This window comes from Aotus nancymaae, unplaced genomic scaffold (genome assembly GCF_030222135.1).
Source record: "Aotus nancymaae isolate 86718 unplaced genomic scaffold, 86718_ANA_hifiasm-v0.15.2.pri h1tg000040l, whole genome shotgun sequence".
In the NCBI taxonomy this organism is placed as follows: domain Eukaryota; kingdom Metazoa; phylum Chordata; class Mammalia; order Primates; family Aotidae; genus Aotus; species Aotus nancymaae.
The window spans coordinates 10,982,040-11,009,722 of NW_026988454.1; the positions used below are offsets into that span (position 1 = coordinate 10,982,040).

General features: G+C 39.1%; 1 protein-coding gene and 1 pseudogene across 7 annotated transcripts in view; both read right to left on the bottom strand.

Annotated features, from left to right (window-relative positions):
- ARID1B (AT-rich interaction domain 1B) overlaps window positions 1-27,683 on the bottom strand; it is a 438,832-nt gene that overhangs the window by 237,315 nt on the left and 173,834 nt on the right. The gene's annotated exons all lie outside the window — the stretch shown is intronic.
- On the bottom strand, window positions 1,073-1,632 carry LOC135268399 (small ribosomal subunit protein uS8-like; annotated as a pseudogene).

Below are 27,683 nucleotides of genomic sequence, written 5' to 3' on the forward strand. Positions count from 1 at the left end.
CCAACGAGAAAGCTGCTGGTATTGGCACAGTCTCCCCTCCCGTACTCAGTAATGTTCAGCCTGTGTGTATGAAGAAACCATGTGAGAATGGGGAAAGTAGCCCCCAAAAGGATTAGAAGACGAATCCTCAGGGCTCACACAGAAGAGTTCCTGCTCCCACCAGCCAGAGAGGGAAAACTGTGCAGAGCCATTGGAAGAAATCTGCCTGAAAAGTGGGTAGAATCAGTGCAGATGCTGCTCACCCTGTCCCACCTCCCAAAGCTTAAAGTAACACCCAAAAGGATCAAGCTGTTTCAGTAATATGCCTGGGTCTCAGACCAAAGTTCAATCTATTACAGGAATAAAAAGAAAGATACTCAGTCACCAACAAGGCAAAATTCACAATGTCTGGCACACAATAAAAACTGCCAGAGGAGCAAACAAAAACAAAAGCAAATAAAAACAAAAAACCCCAAATGAAGAGGAAAAATTAATCAATTGAAATACACACAAAACAACAAAGATGATGAAACTGATGGTCAACAATATTAAATTGGTTTAATTAGATTCCATATGTTCAAAAAATATATAGAAAAATGTGCATCTTAAGGTAGAGATATGGAAACTATACCAAATAACCCAAATTGAACTTCTAAAGATATAAACTTTAATGACACATGTGAAAAATACATTTTCACTTTTTTCACTGGATAGATTTAAGGGTAATTTTTAAATGAAGACGAATAAACCTGAAATTGAAGCCACAGCCCAAAGAAACAATAAACCATGAAGAGAAAGAAAGATTTCGGAGGTCTAATATATATATATTTAATTAGAGCTGTTGTTAAAAAAAAAAAAAAAAAAAAAAGAGAAGACAGAACAAATATCTGAAGAAAAAAATGACCTGAATTTTTTCCAAATTTGATAAAAACTGTAAATCTACAGATATAAAAGGTCAATAAAACCCAAGCAAAAGAAAACTACACCAGTCCCATCATAATCAAATTTCTTAAAACCAAAGTTAGAGAAAAATTTTGTTGTTGTTGTTGGGTTTTTTTGGTTCGCTTGTTTGTTGTAAATGTGTATTATATCCCTAGAAAAAGAATCTCAGGATTTTCCCTCCTGTGTGTTTTCATCTTGCTTCTTCATGGTCCATGATGCCAGCTGAGGTTGTCAGTACAATGAAACCTAACTGGCAAGATGGGAGCAGATTATTCTGCCATTTTTCTAGATCTTTGAGTTGCACATCAAATCTGGGGCTGATCACGCCACACTTGTTTAGCCTGCCTGTGAGGTTCACAACAATTTTCCCAACTCTGTGACCATCAATGCTTCAAATTCGCCAATGTAACCATGCTTCATCATCACAGTGAGAAACCGGATGACGACTCTGGAGTACAGCCTAATAAGAACCTGGCGTTGGCGTCTCTTTTCAGCATTGTTGATGCTCTCGAGAGCATCAGCCAGGACATTCATGTGCACCACTGTGGCGGTGTGTAAAGATGGCGGAAAGAGGAGAAAAATCTTAAAAGAGTCAGAAAAAAACACATTATATAAAGGACAATAAAATAAAAAAGACTTCTTGTCAAAATAATGAAAGCCAGAAGACAGTGGACCAGTATCTTTTAAGAACTGAAGAAAAAAAAAATACTGTCAAAGTAAAATTCTATATACAGTGAAAGTGTCTTTCAAAAATGAGGCAATTTCACACCAAAAGCACAAGTGCTTTTTAAAAATAGTAAGCTGGACTTCAGCAAAATTAAAGCTTTTTTTTTCTTTGCTTCAAAAGACACTTTTAAGCAAATGAAAAGATAAGCCACAGCCTGTGAGAAAATATCTGCAAATCACATATATGATAAAAGACACATATTCATGATATATAAAGAACCCTTAAAACTCAAGAAGACAAAAGCAATCCAATTTTAAAATGAGCAAAAGATTTGAATAGACATTTCACCAAAAAAGGTATATATGCACACATTAAAAGATGCACAGCATCATTTATTATTAGGGAAATGCAAAGTAAAACCCCAGGCACATCCACAAAAATGGCTACGATGCAAAAGACAAAAGGTTTGTGCAGGTGAGGTGTGGAGAGTAACACCGCTTGTAAGAATGTAAAATGGTTCAGCCACTTTGTAAAACAGTGTGGCAGTTTCTTCACATGTTACACAGAAATCACATGTCCAGGCAGATTCCACTTCTAAGTATCTACTCAAGAGAACTGAAAATATGTTTATAGAAAGACCTACACATGACTGCTCCTGGCATAACTATCCAAAATAGCCAAAAAGTGGAAAGAACCCAAATGGCTATCAAATGGTGAATCAAAGAAATATGTGTAATGGTTTTTATATAAAATATTGAGAAATTAAATGAATGACAACAGCAAAAGGCAGAGAAGGGAGAAACAGTGTGCGCTGCTGCAAAGTTCATACACTACATGTGAAGGAATGTAACGGAACTTGAAAGTAGGTTCTGATAAGCCAAAGCATGTATTTTAGCAGCAGCTAAAACAATGGAACAAATTACAGCTAATAAATTCTGTTGTTCTGTGTGATCCTTCTCACTGAGTTAAAACAACTCTGCCAGTATCTAAGAAAAAGTAAAGAAGATTTTTCTATGCCTGTGCTTGGAGTTTTAATTATCTGAATGTCATTAATATATGTTTTGTGTGAAAACGATGGCAGAGAATACATGTGGGGGCTTTTGGTTCTGTGTTCTTACGTTTTCTTTTTCTTTTTCTTTTTTTTTTTGAGATGGAGTCTGGCTCTGTGCTCCAGGCTGGAGTGCAGTGGCATGATCTCAGCTCACTGCAACCTCCACCTCCCGGGTTCAAGCGATCTTCCTGCCTCAGCGTCCCAAGTAGCTAGGATTACAGGCGCCCGCCACCACACCCTGCTGATTTTTGTATTTTTAGTAGAGGTAGGGTTTCGCCATGTTGGCCAGGCTGGTCTCAAACTCCTGAACTCGTGATCCACCTGCCTCGGCCTCCCAAAGTGCTGGGATTACAGGCGTTAGCCACCACACTCGGCTTGTTATGTTTTCAAGGAACAATTTAACCTTTCTCTTCCTCTCCAAACTTAGACAAAATTACAACACTTTCCTCTCTACCTCCATACAATTAGCTTTTCAGGTACATTAACCAAACAAGATTACTTCTTATTTATCATTCAATGTGTTTTAAAACTTGGTTTGCTGCAAAAAGAAGAGTCAATAATACTTTCCTTGCAAGAAATTAAGTAGGAGAAACGATTCTATAGTACTCACATGGTTTTGTTATCACAAGGTTTATAAAGATAAAGCTCCCAAAAGAATCTACATGTTTTAAAAACCCTGAACTGCAGGGAAATCTGAACTTGTTTAGATTGCACATCTTTATTCAGACTATTAAAAAAAATAAAATGTACACAGATATAAATGAAATATAAATAGTAAAAACTCAAATTCCAAAACTAAACAACAGTTTTCACTTCATTCCTTCCATAGTCTCTCTCTCTCTCTCTCCTAAAGTCCTGGGCATCAGACCCTGAAAGAATAAATGTTTTCAAGTCAGGTGCCCTTTAGGAAATCACACCTGAATTAGCCTACCAAAACGTTCCACAAGGAAAAACTTTTCAGACCAAGAGAGAACTTTTCTATTCAGGTCACAAAAAATCTAACCTGAACAATCAAGAGGTTCTGAAGAAGGAAAACCACAATCAGAATGAAATATGCCAATAAATGTCTTTGAGGACATTTTAAAATAAATTTGGTAAATATTGAGATAAATTGGTGAATCTAACTGAACCAAAAATAAGTGGGAGGTGGGGACACAGTAGGGGCATTTGCCTGAGGGTGCCATCTTTCAAGACAAACAAATCAAGTCTCAGTTCTGAGAGCAGGAAGGGTTTGCAGGGCTAAAAAGTACACTAATACAGAATTTTCTTTTATTTATTTCATTTGCCTCCAACTTCCATCTGATATTGAAATTCTGTGATGCTTAAAAACTAAGTTCTGTTTAAACAATCAAAAATTGTTTTCATTGCATAGAAGTACAAAGACACGCAGGAAGATGAGTGGCTTAGAAACTCATAAGTAAAATAACGCTACATATGCTATTAAAACGCATTAAAAAGTAACTTATAGCAAACAATATGGCACAGAATTTGAGAATCAGAAGGGCTGTCAAAGATCATTTATTAAATTACTGCTTCATGATAGGAATTTATAAACTACATATGCTTATACCAGCACAGTTCTAAAGAACTTTGTTACCAAAAAAAGAGGTTCTATAATCTGTACTGTCCAATATGATCCAATATGACTACCACATGTAGCTATTTAAAATTTTTAAATTAATTAGAATAAAATAAATGTAAAATTCTGTCCCCATGAATTACTAGCTACATTCTGAGTGCACAATACCCACATGTAGCCAGTGGCTACCACACTGCACAGCACAGTCTTAGGCTTCTGCTTACATAATGTGAGACTATTAGTCTATTATACATAGTCTATAAACTACATGGTTTTATAGAATACAATGAGAAACATACTAAACCATCACGTGTTAACTATTCTCAGCAGCACTATTAACAGATACTAACCAAATAAAGTATCACTTGAAATGATTTAACTGTATTTCCTTCAAAAAAATCAAAATACAAAGAAACTGAAAGTTGAAAATGCCTTTTTACTAGAAACTTTTGAGCAAACTTCTAACACGTTGCCGCCTTTTTGGTGGTTTGTTTGTCAGAACACGGCTTGTTTTAAAGAGGAGCATCTGAACTATAGTCTGATTTCTAAGTTCCGCAGGTTCCTCTGGCTGGAACGCATGCAGACTGACGTCACTCAGGTGCTCGCCTGAATCCCACATACTGCCAAGGAGAGAGCGAGGGTCTAACTGAAAAGGTGAGACAGAAAGAAAGCCTCCTATTTTAATAAATAAAAATGGAAAAGCATTACATGCTTATGTTTCTGATTTCAAACCATGGTATCCAAATCTATGTTTACATGCTTACTGAATGTTCATCTTCCACTGGTAACTAAAGAAAAATCCTTCATCAAGGCAACAAGATCCAGTTAAAATTAATATTCTTAATAAAGTAGAGCTGTACAATTTTACACTCAGAAAAGCAAAGGCTGAGGGCACAGGGAAGAGGTGAAGTGGACTGCTCGTTCGCCCTCAGCACAGGTGCTGCCACGCAACCACTGGACCCCCCTGGGCCTTTAGCTGACCCCAATCCCTGCCCCATGGCTAAATAAAGTCCCAAGCCTGGACCATTTGCTTTATTTCTGATCGTCTACTCTTGACACTAAATGTTTGAGAACTGCTATTGTTGACTAAGTATACATCAGCTAAAATTCCTTCCAGAATTATGTTGGTAATTTTCATTTAAGAATTCTAGGGGAATCTCATACCAAATAAAATAAAAAAAGAACTGTTTTAACTTTTATATATTATACTTTTTTTAAAAAAATTTTAAATATAGAACTATATGTACCCAGAAACCTAAGTCCTTCCTAGCCCATGCTCACTCTGTGGCAGGCAGAACTCTGGGATGGCCCCCAGGATTCCTGGCTCCTGGTACAAACACTAGGGCACTCCGTTCCCCTTGAGTGCAGGAAGGACCTGTCAATGTGTTGGGATAGCACTCTTGTGATTAAGTCACGTTATATGGCAAAGGTCAAGGGACTTGGAGGATATAATTACAGCCCCTAATTAGTTAATCAAAAGGGGAATTATGGTGGGTAGGCCTGACCTAAGCAGGAGACTTCTTTAAAGAGGAATCAGAGAGACTCTCTTTGGCTGGACTTGAGGAAGCAAGTTGCCATGAGCTCCACAACTGCAAGGAAATGAATTATGCCAGCAACCACATGAGCTTAGAAGAGGACCGCCAAGCCCCAGACAAGATCATAGCCCTGGCTGACACCCCAATATCAGCCTTAGGAGATTCTAAGCACAGATTCCTGAGCCATAGAAACTATGAAATAATAAACAGGTGTTGTTTTAAGCCTCCAAATGAGTAGTAATGTGTTACACAGCAATAGTAAATGAACACACTCCCAGGCTCATCCACTGTTCACTGTCTAATGTATCTAGTCCAGGTATTTTCTCTGCATACACACACAGGCGCATGCACACACCAAGTTCTTCCAACATCTCTACGTTATGTTATGTGTTATTATGCCCATTTTAAAGATAAATAACTTGAGGCTGAGTAACATGGGAGTAAACTGATTAAGTAAGGAACTATGCTAAGCTCTTTGTACAAGTGTTCATGTAATCTGTCAGTAGAAAAGCAGGCTCATTTTATAGACAACATTGCAATTTAAAAGAACATATTTTCTCCAAGACCACAAAGAAAGTAAAAGCAGAAACAAGAATGTATGAATTCAAGCCTTTTAGAATCCAAAGCCCCAAATCTACAACAACCCTTCAGTTTTAATTCCCTGGTAATTAACTCTTAATTATGAAGAATTTTCCAAAAATTTCATCAACAGTGAACTTCAAAAGGACGAAGATGAATGAGGACACAGCAGTAAACTTGTCATTTGTATGAGCAACTAGCATCAGGGCTCCACCTGCTGCAGAAGCTGGCAGTAGAGGGAAAAAACAGGACCCAAAGATCAAAGCTACACTTTCACACAAAGAACACACTGGGGAAAATTCTGCTTCTCTGCTGCAGATCCAGGGTGGGCGAAGCCAGGCTGAGAGAGAACCAGGTCCAGCATAAGATGGGCCCCTCTCCACCCACAACATCAGCTGCTGTCATTCACAGGGCAAAAGGCGGCCACCTGTTCCAGCCCAGCAGTGAGTGCAAAGCAGGTAAGATTAGGACAGCCATGCAGAAGGAAGGCTGGGCACTGAAGCTTTTCTTTTACAATGACCTACAGACAGTTGCTCTATAACCTAAAAGAATTATCTCTCTTGAGTTTTGTTTACTAATCATAAAAATTTGGCAGTATTAATGAAATAGAATTAAAATAGTTGAGAACAAATTGTTTTTAATATTCCAAAATTTGCAACATCATGGCAGACTGAGTAATCTTGGGTAAACAGTTAAAGCACATTTCAAGTGTGAGAGAAGAGAGTGAAATGTTGAACTGTATTTAAAAGACAAAATTCAAGGCGGGCGCAGTGGCTCACACCTGTAATCCCAGCACTCGGGAGGCTGAGGTGGGCGGACACGAGGTCAGGAAATCCAGACCACCCTGGCCATAGTGAAACCCCGTCTCTTCTAAAATACAAAAAATTAGCCGGGCGTGGTGGTGGGCGCCTGTAGTCCCAGCTACTCAGGAGGCTGAGGCAGGGGAATCTCTTGAACCCGGGAGACGGAGGTTGAAGTGAGCTGAGATCGTGCCATTGCACTCCAGCCTGGCTGCCCCCCCAAAAAAAAAAAGTCAAAGCTTTTATTCTTAATAATTAAATACAAAAATTCCACATTCATACCAAAAACAAAGACAAAAATCAAAAGTAATTTTTCACTAAAACTTTTTTATTTAAAAAGTCAAAGCTTGGCTGGGCGTGGTGGCTCACACCAGTAATCCTAGCACTTTGGGAGGCTGAGGTGGGAGGATCACTTGAGGTCAGGAGTTCAATACTAGCTTGGCAAATATGGTGAAACCTCGTCTCTACTCAAAATACAAAAAATCAGCTGGGCATGGTGGCGGGCTCCTGTAATCCCAGCTACTCAGAGGCTGAGGCAGGGAAATTGGAGGTGGAGGATGCAGTGAGCTGAGATCGCACTATTGCACTCCAGCCTGAACAACAGAGGGAGACTCTGTCTCCCCACACCCTCAAAAAAAGTCAAAGCTTTTATTCTTAATAATTAAATACAAATTCTACATTCTATAGTTCACTAATTGACACAGAAAAGGTATAAACATTAATTTTCAAGTCTGCGTTGCTTTAATCTAGTGCTGGCTTGCCTGACACCAGTCAATGCAGAAAAAGCACTGTAGTGTAGGAAATAAACAAGACGGAAGAAAACAAATTGAAATTATTGAGCCTTCTAAGTTACTAGACAGTGTCTTCTCTTTAGAAAATCAGGATATAATACTGAAGTATGCTTTTAAACATCTATTTTAATAAATGTTCCAGATTCTAAGATCCCCTGGCCACATAAAGCTCATATGAATCAAGTCTAACATCTAGAGTTATAGATTGACGGTTATAAGCTAGTACCACTGGAATGAGGTTGAAAGTGGTTAATTAACTTGGCTTTTGGGTAACTACAGGTATTATATGTACAGCAATTCTTGTATTAGGAAGCCCTAAGTGTTTTTGTGGCATCTCTTTTCAGTAAACACAAATCACTGTGGCTCATCATCTCTACCACATGTTCAGTAGCTTAAACAGTGAGTTCTGCTGTGTGTTCTGAACCCAGACTGTACTTCTTCCTCCATCTGGTTGTCTTAAGACAGATACCAGCACTCAAGGGGAGAAACTGCAGTACAAATGCAACAAGGATGGACAGGGAACCATCACCTCCCATCCTGGGGCTGAGAGGGGGACAAGGTAAACCTAGCCTAACAGATTGATTCTGAATTGTGATTTACATTCATATGGAATACCTTCTTGATAATTTTGTTGACACACACACACACAAACACAAATAAATCTACTGAGACATAAACAGCAAGATATGTCTTTACTCAGAGTCCACTGAGGTAATAATTTATAAGTAAGTTATACTACTCAAGTCCATCTCTAGGTCACATTGTTTGGAACCTGCAGTGCATTTGCCAGAAATGTATTAAATTGAAGTTAAATCCTCAGCCTATGAAAAATGTCAACCCATGAAGAGAACCTATTGAACTGGAAGTGAGCCATCCTTTTCTTCAACAGTGCAGGTGCAAGCATGCAGAGCACCTCCCTGGAGCCACCTCTCCACCTGGGCTCCAGTCACAGAAGAGATCCGCTTCCTGGAGCTTGCATCCTTCACTCCAAGCAGCTAGCATTCTAGCTCTAACCACTCACAACAAAGATCACCACCACTCACTGAGGCACCTGTAGTACATGATCTCCAGTGATCCTGGCAATGACCCTGTGAGGAAGGAGCCTTTATTTCCATTTCTAGCCAAACAAACAGAAAAGCCAAATGAATTTCTCAGGTGACAAAGCTAGAAGTGGTGGCACCAGAATTCAAACCCAGATCCAACCAACCCCAGCAGACTACAATCCTATAGCCACTGGAGGTGATGAGAAGGTTGACATTCTGGGTAATATTCCATTCACACTGGGTATTTCTAAAAGCGTGTACAAAACCAAAGAGCAAAAGCTGAAATCAGTGGAAGCTGGGTGGGGTTCTGCCACCAGAGAGCATGATGACAAAGAGGATGAGAATGATGAAGGAAAACAAAGGCTTAATTGACATTTTTCATTCTAAAACATAATGCTCAACGAGATTTACTTGCTTGCTAAGGGGCAATGAAAAGTCCATTTAAGATAAAAGAGTTTCTGCAATCATCTTCCCCAAGTGTTTCATATCTTTACATTTCATTTTTCAGATATAGATATTCTCATCACTAATATTCTTCCTCTCAATTTCCCCTTTCTTCCTCACTTTTTCTAAAATGGAAAAATGAACAAAATATTGAAATATTTGTATCAATTTACAACAGACTAAAATTAAAATGCTGGCTGCCAAACAGCATTACCAAAACAACAGTTTACAATAATCATTTCCCAGGTGAGGCGTTAAGAGTCCAGATAAGGAGCTTACGGGTGCTTCGTTAAAGCTCACGACAGTGGCTCCAGGAAGGGGAAGCAGCTCCCCGCAGGAGAGACTGCACACAGGGACCGGGAAAGGTCACGTGACCTGAAAGGAGAAAAGAACAGTCCTTCCCAGGACCGAATGAACAGGAAACTAATTCGGCGCCTCAAAAGTCTACACAAATCTGAACTTTACATACATCAATGACAAAAATTTACTTAACTGAAAGAAAAATAAAATTTAAAACTGGGCTCCCTAATGGATGAACTAAAGTTCCTTACAAATCTTATCTCCAATTTCAATATACACAGAATCCCCCAAAAGAAGGTTCATACAGTATCTATGTTTCAAATATAAGTCTACATTATAAAAAGAATAATTTGAACTCACTAGTGAGTTCAAATAACTTTAGATACATTCAGAAAAGTCTAAAACTTAAATTTTCACAATCATAACAACAATGAATATGATATATAATGTAATCCATAACAGATTGGCAATTTTTATTTTAAATGAAATATATAGGGTAAATGAACATTCTTATATTTTTAAAGCACTGAAACAAATCTTATTACCAAATGTATAAATATACACACATTCTCTCCCTCTTCCTCCTTTTCTCTCACTCCTCATTTACAGAGCAGTGAAAATTAGTCAAAAGAGGAAAGCATCAGGAGGAAAAAAACCCATTTCCAAATTAATCATTAACCTCATGGGTGACAGCTAATTTATCTTCATGACTTTTTCATATCTATTTAATGACATTTCCTATGGTGATTTGTGTCTTAATACCACTAAATATTCTTATCTGAAAAGACGGTGTATATGCCTATGTGTGGATATGTGTATGTATATGGCCATGTATATGTACGTGTATAAAACTAATTTGTGTTCAGCAACACGTATCTTCCAATGTTCAAATGGTAAGGTAGATTTTGAAAGACACTAAGAATATTATGTCTCTTTCAAAACCCCCAAAAGACTAAGTTTATAGATCTCTAGTAATTTCTAATAAAGGCAATTAAAAAGTAAGACAGTGTTAACAACATTAACAAAGAGCAAAGACTGAGGAGAAGAAAATGCGCTGAGTTACAAAAAAGGCCAAAAGCCAGGAGTGGTGGCTCATGCCTGTAATCTCAGCACTTTGAGAGACCAAGGTGGGCGGATCACGAGGTCAGGAATTCGAGACCAGCCTGGCCAACACTGTGAAACCCCGGCTCTATAAAAATACAAACATTAGCCAGGCACGGTGGCAGGCGCCTGTAATCTCAGCTACTTGGGAGGCTGAGGCAGGAGAATCACTTGAACCCAGGAGGCGGAGGTTGCAGTGAGCTGAGATTGTGCCACTGCACTCTAGCCTGGGTAACAAGAGCAAAACTCCGTCTCAAAAAAAAAAAAGGATATTTACATCTATATGGTACTAACTTTCCCCGAATTGAAATACTGGTTCTAATCATTTACACTACCAAAACAAGAAAATGAACAAGATTTTAAAGTATGCCTTCTTAAATCTTATATATGAGGACTAAAATATACCATTGAAGCATTATCTTCACACTCTAAAGAATTTTAATGTGGGGCCGAGCGCAGTGGCTCACGCCTGTAATCCCAGCACTTTGGGAGGCCGAGGCGGGTGGATCACGAGGTCAAGAGATCGAGACCATCCTGGTCAACATGGTGAAACCCCATTTCTACTAAAAATACAAAAAATTAGCTGGGCATGGTGGCGCATGCCTGTAATCCCAGCTACTCAGGAGGCTGAGGCAGGAGAATTGCCTGAACCCAGGAGGCGGAGGTTGCGGTGAGCCGAGATCGCGCCATTGCACTCCAGCCTGGGTAACGAGCGAAACTCCGTCTGCAAAAATAGAATAAAATAAAATAGAAAAAGAATTTTAATGTAAATTTTAGTTAAGCAAGAAATGGTTAATTAGAATTTGTTTGGCTGTGGGCCTGTCTTGTTGAATGATAAATTAGCAGTATATACAGATAAAGGCTAGCTCCACTTATTGGAAAGAAAACAGGCAGAACATCCTAAACATCTTAGATCTCTATGAGAATTTGTGGTCCCTGTGATCAGGCCAATCAGAGACCTCATTTGGTTGTGCTGGGACTTCATTAAAAGAAAATAAAAGCAAAGCATGCATGTAAATACACAAATAATACAACCTAGTAATTAAAACAAGTATATACTGCCTACATCTTAAAGATAAAATTTTAAAAGTCTTATCTGAAAAGTCTCAGAAGTTAGTAAAGATTAATGAATTCTTGTTCCTAGTCTGCAATAAAGTACAAGTGTATATTTAAAATACGACTTTTGGATAATCAAGCTAACAATAAAAAATCTTACTGTTCACAAACTTCCCCCCAAAATAATTAGCAAACTACAATTCTCCATTAGATTCCAAAATTTCAAAATTGCATTTAATATAAAAGAGCTAGAAAAAGAGGCTACTAATGGTTATCCATATTTGTATGATGACAAATTTTTCCCTAAATTGAAACCACTAGATTTTTATTTTAAACTTAATATGTGTTTAATCTATGCTTTCTACAACTATTAATACACATTCATGGATTGAAGTGCAGACTTAGTTTATTCACTTAACGCCTGCTAAACTAGGCAAAACAGTCACAGAATAACCAACAGTGATTTTTCTTAAGTGACACTCACTTTCCATACTTTTTAAAGATAAAGTAGAGAAAGACTGCATAAGAAAGAGAGCTGCTTCAGAACAACAGTCACATCTGGAAGAAGACAGGTGCCTCTATGAAGAACAGAAAACACTGGGCAAGCCTAGAAAATTTAGAAAATAAAATAAACTGTGCAATCACATTCCAGATAGACATCACCAAAGTAATGACAGGGAAAGCATTACAGAACTATGTTATTCCTTTGAAGTTTTTTTTTTTAATGTGTTTAAAAAATAAAAATAAGAAACTCTTGATCCCAGTTGCTCTATGCAAAAGAAAAAGTAGGGGAAATAACTAAATTTTAAACTACTGATAAGCAACATACAGCACAGGGAATAGAACACACATGCAGCTGTATATTCAATGACAAAGTAACTCTTACAAAATACTCATCTGAAAAGTAATTAAGTCTCACAACTGAAAAGCTAACCTTTCACAACACAAAAATCATCATGCAGCTTTGAGATTAACACATTCTTACGTACTCCAGTGCTCACTACAGTTTATTTAGCACCTCATTTACATTGATACTTGGACTGTTTATATATTTTTCATTTCCTACGAACTAAAATAGAAAAGAGCCAAGGTCGATTCTCCCCTAAATATCTAAAACAAAACCTTTACAGATCACATATATAACACTTATGTAATAACCTTAGTAAATCGTGCTAAAATATTTATGAAAATAAACTTTCTCCAGTAAGAGAATCCATGTTTCAACTGAGGTTAAGCTGTCAAAAAAAGAAGACAGTTTTAAAATCTATATTATTTTTTGTAAAGTCAATGATTTCAAACTTTTATATAACATTCCATGACCTGAGTATACGCATAAAATTAGGCTATCATAAAAGAATTTAAAACCACAAATCTCCCAAATAATCCTATCCTGATTTTCCCTACACAGAATATTAAATTAGCCTTTCTCTAGTCTCACAGCACATGAGAGATAAAGGGATTTTGGTGGGGGGCTGAGGGTCAGAAGATATTAGCAGAATTTCAGGCTTTAAATGTCAAAACACACTATTAGCTTCCATTTGGCTATTAGTCTGATAAGCAGAATGGTCTCTAAAGTGTCAGCAACAGATACCAATAAATTCTCAAAATGAGACTTAGCACCTGCTTTTCTCATGTCAAAGGGAATGAAAAAGCTGATTCAGCGTATGTGGTATATCCATTTAAGTCACATACTACTGATGTCACTGCGAGCTTTGACAACTCATCGTCTTGAAATGCCAAAGTTCGCAAGATGAGTTAATAAGGCATGCAGCTGAGTCCATGATGACAGGCTTTGGGGAATGCTGGGGACAACATCCCCCACAACTGCAGGCCAAGGGGCAGAAGCCTTGTGACTGCTTCCAAGGGTGACACAGAGATTCTGAAATTGAAACAAAAGAGCAGCGGAGAAGAATTTCTCCTTCAAGTGCTATTCATCAGCTCCTTTCCATAACTGGCAAGCACACGCTCACACTAAAGAAAAGGGAACAGAAAACAGTTTCCAGAATCCAAACTTGAGCCACGTGGGCAGAGCTGATGCTAGAGACTATTATACGTCCTGCCTCTTGGACTGCCACCTCATAAGCACATTTAACATTTCTGTTTCGCAAGATAAACATAAACAATTTCTGTAAACAAAAAGAATTTCAAATAAATATACTGAGAGGAGGTTTGTTTTGGTTTCAGGAGATTTATTTGTTTATAAAACAAACAAACTAACTCTTCCATGGTTTTGATTTTAAGTAGCATTTGATCATTTTCATAAATAAATACTACTTAGAATTTTTTAAATGCCTAAGTATCATTCTGAACACTAAAGATTAATATAACAAAAAAGACAACTAAATTAAGCAATGCTTGGATATACAGTCTATTTAGATTGTTTAATATTTTCTTAAAGAGGCTTATTCCATATGAATGCTATGCAATCATTTAAAATGACATATACAACTGTATTTGACAAGAAATTACGTTAAATTTTCCAAGTAGATAAAAACAGCATATAGGAACGACCGTTCTTCTAAAAGATATTATACATGAATACACACAGGAAAAAAAAAAGAAGATAGAGAAAATAGTAATCTTCTCAACTTTACAATGAATATATTAACCATGTGATTAGGGTAACCAGTAGAGCGATATTTAAAATGAGAAACTTATATTCCTGAGCAGATTTCTTCCTTATTTCCTAATCTAACTCTGAACTCATTACTTGATGCAAAAATGCAACACAAATAAATACAGTCAGTGCAGGCAAAACAAAGAGTGACTTTTAAACCTTCTAAACCAACCAGAGCCTACCAAAATAAACTAAAACTAACTACATAATACTTCTAAAGAAATTAGGGCCAGACACAGTGGCTCACACCTGTAATCCCAGCACTTTGGGAGGCTGAGGTCAGTGGATCACGAGGTCAGGAGACGGAGACCATCCTGGAAAACACGGTAAAACCCTGTCTTTACTAAAATACAAAAAGAAAAAAATTAGCTGGGCATGGAAACGCGCGCCTGTAGTCCCAGCTGCTCAGAAGGCTGAGGCAGGGGAATCGCTTGAACCGGGGAGGTAGAAGTTGCAGTAAGCCGAAGAAGATAGAAAAAGAAATTGGCCAGGTGTGGTGGTTCACAGCTGTAATCCCCGCACTTTGGGAGGTCAAGGCAGGAGGATCACTTGAGTGCAGGTGTTCAGCCTAGCAACATGGGAAGATCCCATCTCTACTAAAACTACAAAAAATTAGCTGGCAGTGGTGGTGCCTGCCTGTAGTCCCAGCTATTTGGGTGGCTGAGGTGGGAGGATCGCTTGATCCCAGGAAGTCAAGGCTGTGGTGAGCTGTGATTGTGCTACCGCACTCCAGCCTGGGTGGAAGAGCCAGACTCTGTCTCCCCCACAGCCCACCCCACTCACCGCAAAAAAGACAAGAAATAGACACAGGCACAGACATCTGAAAAACTTGTTCCTAAAATTAAACAATAAAATTTTATAACACAAGTTTTTAGAAATAACTGTTTAAAGACATTAAAGGCAAAAGAGGAAAATACTGCTGAATAATCATTTACCTTTTATAGTATTTTTAAGAGTATTTGTGTATATGAAAAATTATTCTATCAGAGAAATCAGTCCATTCTTTCTAGTACAACTCGGGTCAGTTGTATGGTGAAATTGACTTACAAGAGATTAGAAGTGGCAGGCTGCTCTCCACTCCAACATGACGCTTCTTTATTTTGAAATACAGACTACGAGTTTTCTTTTTAAAAATACATTCCTCAGTAAACAAAAAAATAAAAATATTCTCCCTAGTAAACAAAACATTAATCATAAACAAGATCAGACAAGAATTGTTCCCAGCCCCGTGTGCCCATTTATTTGTCCTTCAAGAAACAACCAGCACATCCCACCTCTGTATCAATTTCACATTCAACAGGAGGTAAGGGCGGCTCACACAGTGACCCTGCCCTTCTGGCCTAGTTTTCAAATACTCCCAGTGCCGCTAGGGACCACCAGGCGTCCACCAAGAAGTCACATGAGTGGAGACAGGGCCCAAGGTCAGGTGAACAGAGAGCCCGTGCCCACCTGACAGTCCTGCTCGCCCAACACAGGGGACCCGGAAGAGAACCCGGCGCCAGACAGCAAGTTGCTGCTGGCAGGGCTGGAGGCTGTGAACCGAGGCTATCACCACAGCATTGCCTGGAAGAGGCAAAGCTCGCATTTTCCCACCTCCTGAACAGCCTGACTGGTGACTTCTTTCATTGTATTCTCCAAAATTACACACCTCAAAGTTGTGTGGAATAACGTCACATTTTCAAAATGCCGTTTCCACACGGAGGCCTGGTATGTGACAGAGAAAGTTCACTAAACATAGAGAGTGCTGCAGGATGGGTCTCCACGAAGCAGCCCGTGTCCTGGGCGCTGTGCCGCAGAGCACCCACACCGGGAGTGTTTAGGGACGCTGAGCTGCACCCTTCTTTCTGGAGTAAGCAGTGTCTGTCTCCACAAAAGCTCAGGGGTTTAGGTTAGAGGTTTGGGGTTTGTTTGTTTCCTAAGAGGGTGATTTCTTTCCTTTTCTGTGGGAACACAAATATCTTCAAATTTAGAATCAATGTTCCATTTTACAATGATTTTTTCCTTTTTAAAAAAGTAGAAAGGTGGACCACTTTGCCTTGTTTTTTTTTTTTTTTAATGGTACCCTTAACTAGAGAGGAAAACACTTCCTAGGATTATATTTCATAAAATGTACAGGGGATAATTCTGCTCTTTACTCAACAAAATCATCTCTCTAACTTCATGCCTTAAAAAAATAAAGTGCTGTGTGCCTGTAATTCTAAAACCCTGTGGCTTTCCTCCATCTGAATCATATTCTAGTTTACCAGTTGTTTTTTATTCCAGAGGGTATCTTGGGGTTCTCCCTCACTTTAGAACTGCCCTTTAAGTACATAAAAATGAAGTGCAAAGACAAGTAGTGAAATTGTTGCCTGAATTTTTAAAACTCTAGCAAATAACTGCACCATGAAAACTCAAAGGCATATATACCCAAAACCATTCAAACTAACACATAGACAAAATAAATACATCAACAAAAATAGTCCTTTTTTTTTAGACGGAGTTTCACTCTTGTTACCCAGGCTGGAGTGCAATGGCGCGATCTCGGCTCACCGCAACCTCTGTCTCCTGGGTTCAGGCAATTCTCCTGCCTCAGCCTCCTGAGTAGCTAGGATTACAGGCACGCGCCACCATGCCCAGCTAATTTTTTGTATTTTTAGTAGAGACGGGGTTTCACCATGTTGACCAGGATGGTCTCGATCTCTTGACCTCGTGATCCACCCGCCTCGGCCTCCCAAAGTGCTGGGATTACAGGCGTAAGCCACCACGCCCGGCCAAAAATAGTCCTTTTAAGGCCAATACTTCGTCAAAAGTAAAGTTTATGCACATTATTTTTTACTGGTTAAACTAATTTCTAAATGAAAATATACTTTTATTTTACTATAAATTGGAATACATTATTTCAAGGACAATAATTCCATTATATCAATGTCCACAGAAATATACTATGACTGAATAAGGACATCCATCAGACAAACAGATGCCTCAGCACACATGTAAACAGGCCAATTCCCCATCACAACCCAAAAATTTACATTTTGTTTTGGTTGTGGGTTGAATTAAGAAGTCGCCAACAGGCTGGGTGCAGTGGCTCACAACTGTAATCCCAGCACTTTGGGAGGCCAAGGCGGGCAGATCACTAGGTCAGGAGTTCAAGACCAGCCTGACCAACATTGTGAAACCCTGTCTCTACTAAAAATACAAAAATTAGCCGGGCGTGGTGGCATGTGCCTGTAATTCCAGCTACTCAGGAGGCTGAAGAAGAAGAATCACTTCAACCTGGGAGGCGGAGGTTGCAGTGAGCAGAGAACGTGCCATTGCACTCCAGCCTGGGTGACACCGCAAGACTCCATCTCAAAAAAAAGGGGGGGGGGAGGAGGGAAGAGGATGAGGAGGAGGAGAAGAAGAAGGAGAAGGAGAAAGAGGAGGAGGAAGAGGAGGAGATGATGAAGACGACGAAGAAGACGACGACAATCTTCAGATAATACTGACTGAAAATTTCACCAGCGCAGAGGTGCAGCCACACAGCAAGCCAGAAAGTGCAGCCTGGTGTGTAGACCTCCCGCCCACCACCATGGAGCCAACAGCAGGAGGGGATGGTGGACTATGCTTTATTTATTTACCTAAGCGAGATGGAGAAGAATCTATTTTTAAAACTGATTATATATTTTAAAAAGAGTCTGACTCAAATGATAGACAATTCAACCCTTTACAACTGTCACACTTTCTAAAGATTTCTCATAAATTTTATTTAAAATATTTTAATAATACATCAACAAAAGTAGTACTATACTATACTACAACCCTCCTTTTAAGAGATTTTAAGGGCCAGGCGCAGTGGCTCACGCCTGTAATCCCAGCACTTTGGGAGGCCAAGGCGGGTGGATCATGAGGTCAAGAGATCAAGACCATCCTGGTCAACATGGTGAAACCTCGTCTCTACTAAACATACAAAAAATTAGCTGGGCATGGTGGCGCATGCCTATAATCCCAGCTACTCAGGAGGCTGAGGCAGGAGAATTGCCTGAACCCAGGAGGCGGAGGTTGCGGTGAGCCGAGATCGCGCCATTGCACTCCAGACTGGGTAACAAGAGCAAAACTCCGTCTCAAAAAAAAAAAAGAGAGATTTTAAGTACAAAACGCTACACACTGTAACAATAAACCCAAATTAAGCAAGGCATTTTGAACAGAATGAGGTACAGTTGGTCCTCCCTATCCATGGCTTCTGCGTCGGCAGACTGTACCAATGGCAGATGAAAAATCTGGAGAGGAAAAGCAGTAAAAATAATCCAAATTAAAAAACAAAATAAAACAGCTATTCACAAAGCATTTACTTTGTATTAGTTATGAGGAATCTAGAGACGATTCAAAGTATGCCGGAGGACGGTAAGTTACTTACAACTACTACCTTGTATGTAAAGAACTGGAGCACCTACGATTGTGGTATCCATGGGGGTCCCAGAACCAATTCCCTGTGGATACTGAGGACTGTAAATAATTTTCCCACACTCACCCTTCACAAACAGAATGATACTACACTCAACCGTTAAAAAAGAACACAAGCCAAGTGTTCTTCCCAACAGAGGAAAACATTTCATTTGCCTTGCATCTTTTCTAGGCAAGTCCCACAGACTCATTTAATAATTTTCCTGTAATCTTATTAACAAAAGCATGGTAATTAAATAGTCTTAGGTGTTTGGTGTTTAGGTTGAGGCACATATAAGTAGTTAATGATTTTACTCAACTAAAAATCCCAGGTAATGACCAGATTGAAATAATAGAAAAGGGCTCCTTTATTTTTCCTTACCTTTAAAACTACCTTGTTTCATTAGTAAACTAACTCCCGTTCCTGGCCTCATCATCTCTTTTTGCTTTGCTTCATTAACTGGACTACAAACACCCCTTGCTTTTAATAGAGCTTTTTTAGCAGAAATTACCCAGATTACTGACTTTTCCAAAAGGGAGGAGGAAGACCATTTCACAAAAGAGTAAAGAGAAATCCAGACTATAATTAAAAATAATAATTATTCAAAAGAAATACTTAAGACATTTGGAGAACATTTAAATGTCCTTCAACAAGATGGGTAAATGTATACTGCGACGAAATGTATTTGCTGAAAAGTGTTCCACAATCTCAGGGACTCTGTATTTCTTCAAACCAGGAATGTATCCATCATAACAGCACACTACGAAGGCTCAAGAATTGCTTAACAAAATGAATTCATAAATTCCTCTTCTCCCATCATAAATAAAACGAATTAGGTTTATAGACTGAGTGAGTAAGAACAACTAGCAATAATAACCCATCCATCTACTTTTGCTGCTGAAGTGCACAGTACGCCACAGAATCAAACACTGAGAAATCAGTATTACTCATTCCTAGTGTTTTTCTTTCTTTTTAAAGAGGGTAGGGGGAACAGAGATAAATGGTCTAAAAGTGAAAAAGATGTTCCCAGGTGTGCGGCTGTGACTATGAGGACACAGTTAGTCTTTAACCTCCTGATATCAGGACACAGAGCCAGAACACATGGATCGGACTACAAACAGCAGACTGCAGCGTGCAATGAGATGGATGTGAAAACAAGCCAAAGCTGAGTGTGGAAGGCGGGTGACAAATGAATCAGAAATCCTGGAACATATTATTCAAACTGCCCAACTACATTATACTGAATGTAAAATGCTGTTCTTATGAAAATTCTAAACACGCGGAGCACTAAAAAAGTGAATGAAGTGGCTGCTCTCAAGTATGAGAAGAAGGCTACACCACCTAACAGATTCCCTAGCAGGACACAGAACTCCAGTTGTCCTGGGGGCTTGGAAGAGGCAGCAAGATGGACTCAACACATGGGCATCCTGGCATCATTATCTCCATCAGCAGAACCCCTACTCATCTAGCAAAGAAGGATACTAGCCCTAAAAAGCGAGAATCATGAAAAGCCCTAGACTGGCCTGAAATTAGCAAATTCTAACTATGAAATTATCTGAGACTCAGCCGGGCACAATGGCTCACATTTGTAATCCCAGCGCTTTGGGAGGCAGAGGCGGACAGATCACAAGGTCAAGAGATCAAGACCATCCTGGCCAACACGGTGAAACCCCGTCTCCACTAAAAATACAAAAATTAGCCGGGCGTGGTGGCTGGACTAGGACTCGGGAGGCTGAGGCAGGAGAATCGCTTAAACCCAGGAGGCAGAGGTTGCAATGCGCCGAGATTGTATCACTGCACTCCAGCCTGGCGACAGAGTGAGACTCCATCTCAAAAAAAAAAGAAAAGAAAAGAAATTATTTGAGACTCATGGGAGAAAAGACTTCCTGATGCCCTTTACAATTAAACAGAAAGAAACATATCTTAAATATCAATAGACATCATTTATATACATTCAAGGGACATTATTTACCAAACCATAGGGTCAAAATCAACCCTAATCTATTTCTCAGATGCCACCTAATGTATAAGCAAGATGCCACTCCATATCCTAAAGCTCGAGCTTCTTCAACCTCCACGGTGGTGCTGGCAGCCAAAACCCTGGAACTCAGCCTGCCACTTTGCTTCTGTGGGTCACACCTCTTTGTGACCTTGAGTCTGCACCATCCTACTAGCTGAAGCTGACCTTGATATTGATGTGTATGTGGGAGGTAAGTGGGGATGTCCACAAGAGATCTCTAAAGTATTCAACTCTGTAGTAACTCTTTCCAATAAATACACATAAATGAAAACCCAGAGAAACAGGCAAGGAGAAAGACAGGGGCCACGTTGGCTTTGTCACTGTAAATCAGCACCCTACTGCACAGCACTCATTCACCGAGTGTGTCATTCTTACTCCTGTCTTGGTTTCCGGCCTACATCTCAAACCCTGCAACAGATAAACTCTACATCTAAAATATATTTGTTCCTTCAATCTCTTGTACCCTTGCATAAGGGAGGTTAAGTTTAAACGCCAGTTCAGAATACATACAAATCAATACTTGTATGTCAAGAATTTGACAGCCTTAATGTAAGCTCTCAATAACAATCAATCAATAACATTTTATTTTCACCAAATTCAGTCTATATATAATAAGATCCTGACCATATGAGATCCATAATCTAGAACTGCACTGTCCAGTATGGTCAGCACTAGCCACATGAGGCTATTTAAATTCAACTAAAATGTAAAATTCCTCCAGCTAGCCACATTTCAGGTAGCATGTAACAACATATGGCAAGTGGCTAACATACTGGACAGCACAGATCGGGAATATTTTCATCACTGCAGAAAGTTCTACTGGACAGAGCTGATCCAGAATATGCCAGAGTCCCTGTAACATCCTGCCTGCTACACATGCTATCAACAAAATTCACTCATATGTTCTTCCTTGTGGAGGGAGATGCTAAATACATTTAATGGAAATCTCATTAAGATTTCAGTGGCATAAGAAGCTATCATCCACCCTTCACCCCAAACTGCAGGCTGGTTAAAGAAGCCTCCATGGTGACCCAGCAGAGGGCCTGCGGACTGATCACAGAAAGCACTGCTGTCCCCAGAGGCCACCTCCAGAGGACTCCTTCTTACCTGCCACTCCACTGCCACCAGTACTAGTCAGAAGTCATTTTTTTCCGGTCTATAAAACTTATTGACAAATTTTCATTTGTAAGTGCTCTGCCTCCCAGGTTCCCATGCCCAGAACTCAGTGAGTCCTGGCTTCTGAGAGAAGGGTGGGGGTAAGAAGTGGGGAGAGGTTAGAACAAGTCCAAGCGGAAATTATGGGCCAGCCTCCATAAATTCACAAAATAACCTGGGACTCATTCAAGAAAGAATGTCTTTTCTGAGTGGCCCACTTGCCTCCCACTTCCTGGACACAGGGCCGTTTCTCCTGGACACAGGGAAGGAGCTGAGGCATATTACTCAGGTGGCAAGGTGAACTAGCTTAAAAGGTAGATTTTCTTCTCTCATACAGAAAACTCAATGAAGATAAAATGATCTCAATAGCAAATTAAGTAAAACTTTCAATTATTACAGAGCCTTTATATGTGTTATGTCATTGGAAGTCATATATAATCCACAATAAGTCATTCTGGAAGACAACACTGTAACATATACAGAAAAGAACTACAGTCCCAGCTGTTCTGGATTCCCACCCAGCCTCAGATAAAGTCTCTAGGACAGGATTGTGGTTAATGTGTGATGTATGCTGGAACATGCAGCAGCTCTACGTTTATTATACCTGGATGAATGGCAATAACCAGAAAGTCAGAAAGCTCTGGATTTGGCCTATGTAACTTTTTACACTAAGAGCTATCAAAAGATATAAATTTAGAGAGGACACAAAGCTAGGAATTATACTAAATACAATAGATGCCAGATTCGGGATCCTAACACACATTAGCAAGCTTGAACAACGGCTCGACCCAGTCGGACAGCAGCCAGGAAGGGTCACTGTGCGCTAGAGCTCAGGTGCAGGATGGATGAGATGTGTCCTTAAGAGCAGCCCCATCACGGTGGCAAGAGTGGGCCCCAGCTGCCGCAAAGCCCAGCAGCCCCTGCCGCCTCTGATACATGGCAGAGTGACAGCCCCCAACAAAGCGGGCAGGTGGCCTCCTCCAGCCATGCCTTGAGAGCCTTCCCTTTGGTTGTGGATATCACATTTAGAGGTGCTTACGCAAAAACAAAGCTCATTAAGGAATTATGAATAGGGTGCAAGGGGAACTTGAGACCACATGGTGGGGAAAATAAAGTAACTATTAATAGCCCAGAGGAAATCCAAGTAAACGAAAACTACCTTCAAATATGTGAACAGCCCTCACACAGAAGAAGGATTTAGATTGACCTTGTGTGGTTTAAGAAGGCAGAAGTAGAACCAGGATTAAAGAAAAAAAACAAAACAGTTCAAGTTAATATAAGGAAAAACTTCCTAAACAATTTAAATTACCGCAAATAAAATACCTCATAAAGTAATAAATTCCATATCACAAGACACTAAAAATTATGTTTTAGTAGCAGTTTATGTATCAGGTACACAGGCCTGTATATATACTACACAAACTATTAAGAATCAGCTTTATTCTAAAGACAAAATAATCACAAATCAAAAAAAAAAACAAAAAAAACCCTATCTATGTGTGTGCAAATGGTCTGCCCATACAGGTTGACTATGTCAGAGCATATTGCTTCTAAAGTTACATCAACTAAAACATTTTCAAAATGTCCAACAGTTCTCCACGACCGTAGACTGTCTTTCCTTTAACATCGCGTGTGAGGATCTAGTTCAGGAAAGGGGCTGACTAGAAACTTGAAACCAGAGAAACATCTCAATCAACATGATCACATATACATTTTTTAAAAAACAACTGCATTTTTAATATTTTAAAAGCTTAGTTCCTTGGAACTTTGTCTCCTCTGAAATCGTCCAAGATCAAGCAGATAATGGGTTAAGTCCAAAAAATAAAGGAGCAACAGAGCAAATCTGACTGCATGTTTGAAAGCCTATAAAATGTTACAAGCAAAACAGCAAAGCCTGTGTTAATAATGCATAAACCAAAAGAGAAAAAAAGCTGCCCATTTAATGGAATAATGCTTTTATCCTTGCAGTTAAAATGAAATAAACCATGACTATTAATCTAGTAAGACCATGTAAAAATGTAATTTTTAAACATTTACTAAAAGGGGATAGTTCAGTAACCACTCTAAAAACCAAGGCCTTGTGTACAGCAGTGTTTAAACGCTAAATACCAATCTCCTGTCTGTGGAGGCCATTACCCACCCTGTCACCATGGCAACGCTAACAGTATGCCTGACTTCAAAGACAAAGATGTAATTTCAGACTTCCAGCAGCCAGAGGGAGTGGTAAGAATATTCTACCCAGGCAGTGTCAGCTGATGATAAATTATAAAAATACCCAGGAAGGTTATGAGGCGGACGGTACCACATAGTCTCATGGTCCTGGGGGAAGACTTACATTAGTCAGACACACGAGGAGACAGTAAGAGTAAAACAAAAAGTAAACAAGAAAGAATCTCAATGGAGTCCCATTTTTTTCTTTTTTTAAAATTACATAGTACAGAGTTCTGCCTTCCTTTTCTCTGGCTCCCAGGAGAAAATAAAAATAGTTTCTACCATCCTCTTTCTCATTCAAATTAAGAGTGACTGCAGACTTGCACGAATGTTCCAAGGGACTTACAAAACCACCTCTATAACTGCTACTTCTATATTTGTGCAACTCCGGCGTTTGTCACAAACCATTTTCAGCACCAGTAGCCGGCTAAGGGGGCCGAGTCGATCCCTGAGTTGATGCTGCAGAGGGCAGCTGTCCTAGTGCTTGGAGCTTTGCTTTCCAGTCACCCAATCTAACCCCAACATACTCAAGATATTTTTAAAGCCCTGTGAGGGGGAAAACACTGCAAAACAATTTGCCAATTTGTAAGTTTTTGTGTCTTAAAAAAAAAAATTAGTGCATAAAGCTGACACAGTGCTGTTTCACAATTACGCAGTTGACCAGATTTTAAAAGCACTAGCCCTGGAGTTGAGAGGTTGAGAACGCCACAAAATGCGCAGCAAGTAATTTTCCCAGAGGTAATGAAATACAACAGAATAAAGCTGGAGCTAAAGTCTCCTTGAAAAGTCACTACAAGGAAGAACTGCCAGACTCCTAGGATTTTCGCTTACTCGAAGGAAGTCATAAATGACTAGCCTGGCCAACAAACACACACAGATGCAGTTTTACTACAATATTATTGTTTTACAAGAATAAATATATATATTAAATTCTCTTTCTGTTGAATTCTCTTGTATGGTTTTGGGCTCAAAAATGTCTAGTTCCCTTACAGCAACAGGAGCATAACACAGCTGCCTCTTTCAAGAGACCCTGCTCCCCACTCCCAAAGGCTGATGAATGGCCAGAAGGGTGTGGAGTCCAACCAGGGCCAGTATTAAGATTCCTGCCCCCGCTGCTCACCGGCCTGCTGCCCACACCTACTCTGAGCAGCCAAAATACACGGGAGCCACCGCAGCCCAAGCTTCTTCCCATAACCAGCCACGGCGGGGGAGTGGAATCAAGCCGGCCTCCGTGTCACCCCCGCCCCCCGCTGGCCCTCTTCTGGGGCTGGACCCATGATGGAGTTCCATGTTACTCCTTAGGAATGCAGCTCCAATTTTATAACATATTCAAGTCAAGAAATTCAAGGAAAATAAAGCACACAAATTGAGCCACAGATATAAACTGTTATCATAACTATTAAGCTATTAGTGGCATGTTTGTTCTGTAAAATTTGGGCCATCACTAGTTTCATCAATTAATCTTGAGCCCTCATCTTAAAACCCAAGGATCAGCAACCTTCTCCCAGAAAAACAAGCTAAATTACAAATGTCTCCGACACACCTAATCCCTCAAAACAAAGAAAAGCACTTACTTTTCTTTTCTTACTCCCCCATGTATATACACAAACCTATATAATATTTTAAATAAAGATTCAACCAACATTAAGTATTTGGCTTAAAAGGGTATTCAGTGATACTACCTGATTCACCATCCTTGGTCTTCCACTAAAGACTTGTGTTTATAAAAAATACTCTCTTGACAATTCAACTCTTTCCTGACTAAATGGGTTTCCATCTTGCTATATATTTGATGCTTATAAAATAATTATTTTTTTGAATTATTGTAAAATAAAAACGGGTCAATAAGCTCCTTCTTTGGAGAGACTAACAAAGTAGTTAAGCAAGTTCCAGCAAAAATAGCCAATTAATCATTTATGCGACATGACACCTAATTTAGGCCTTTGAGAATTTTCCCAAACAATATGAAACCACTTTTTTAGCACTATATTAAAAACCCACATTTTGGCCTCATTATGCACTGTTTTCACAGGAGCATATATTCCTTTATAAAATATTTCCTTTTACAAAACAATAAAAGAAAACTAATATACCATCCTTATGAAACGAAGTGTTTAACTTTATATTCATCATTATGTAATCCCAATTTTTCCCCTTTACTTTGGTAGTCAGAAATGCAGCCTTAAATTTAATCGCTATTTATCAGTAACTGCATTATTATGGTTTGTTTGCTTCTCTTTTCCAAACTTTTTTTAGAATTTGTAATCTGCTCGAAGCAGTCTTTGTTTATACAAATGTTTTACATCAGCTCAAATCCTTTTTGGAAGCGTAAGGGTTATATATTCTATATAAAAACATCACAGAATATGAAACGTTCTGTCACACCAGGACTCTTTCAGTTAAAACTGGCCATTTGTGTATTTAAAAATAAACCATTTATTTATAAATACATGTTGAAAGAATACCTCATTCAAGCTATTTTTAAACACTTTTTTTAAAGAAATTAATCCTTAAATTTTAATCATTAAGTTATAAGAGTATCTGGGTCACAGTTTATATTAAAACACCATAGTATTTTTAAAAAGTCATTAGGGAGGCTAAAATTACATCAATTATATTATACTTCATATATTTTTATTGTTTTAATGAGAAATTAGGCTTGTAGGTAAATTCACAGGTAAAACTGGTAATAGTATGATATAGAAGGGATATGACAGGACAATCAATAAACATGCTGGGAAAAAGGAAACTGCATGAATCTATTTGCAACTGTAATGTCATAGTCCTTCCTCCTTAACTTCCCCACGTACCTGTTCACCAGTTACCACTGGGTCTTATGAATAGTTTAAACTTCAATAAATAAAACTCTGAAAGAGCAGCACTAAAAAACCAAGACAACTTTCAAGACATTACCCCCTGCAAAACGCCACCTAGCTCACAACAACATATTAATTTAATGTCATCTAATCAACTGGAATGGAAAATGGCAGAATTCAAAAAGGTGTATTTCCTATATTAATGTAATTATTTAGGCATGTCCCCTTCTCTTACTCCCCCATGTATATACACAAACCTATATAATATTTTAAATAAAGATTCAACCAACATTAAGTATTTGGCTTAAAAGTGTATTTAGTGATACTACCTGATTCACCACCCTTGGTCTTCCACTCAAGACTTGTGTTAACCTTCATGGCTGGATGTTCCTATTACAGTCATATGGAGTTTGTATCAAAACTCTGAAAACTCTTTGAGCAATCTGAGGAGTCTACCTAAAGCAGATTTGCCGCAAACCAAGTAGATCCGTACCCATGCCTTTGCTTTTCCTTTCTTTTAGGTGATCCTGCTACTCACTAGTAATACCACGAGCTGAAATGTCAAGGGAGGGTGAACCCCAATCACCGCAGCCAC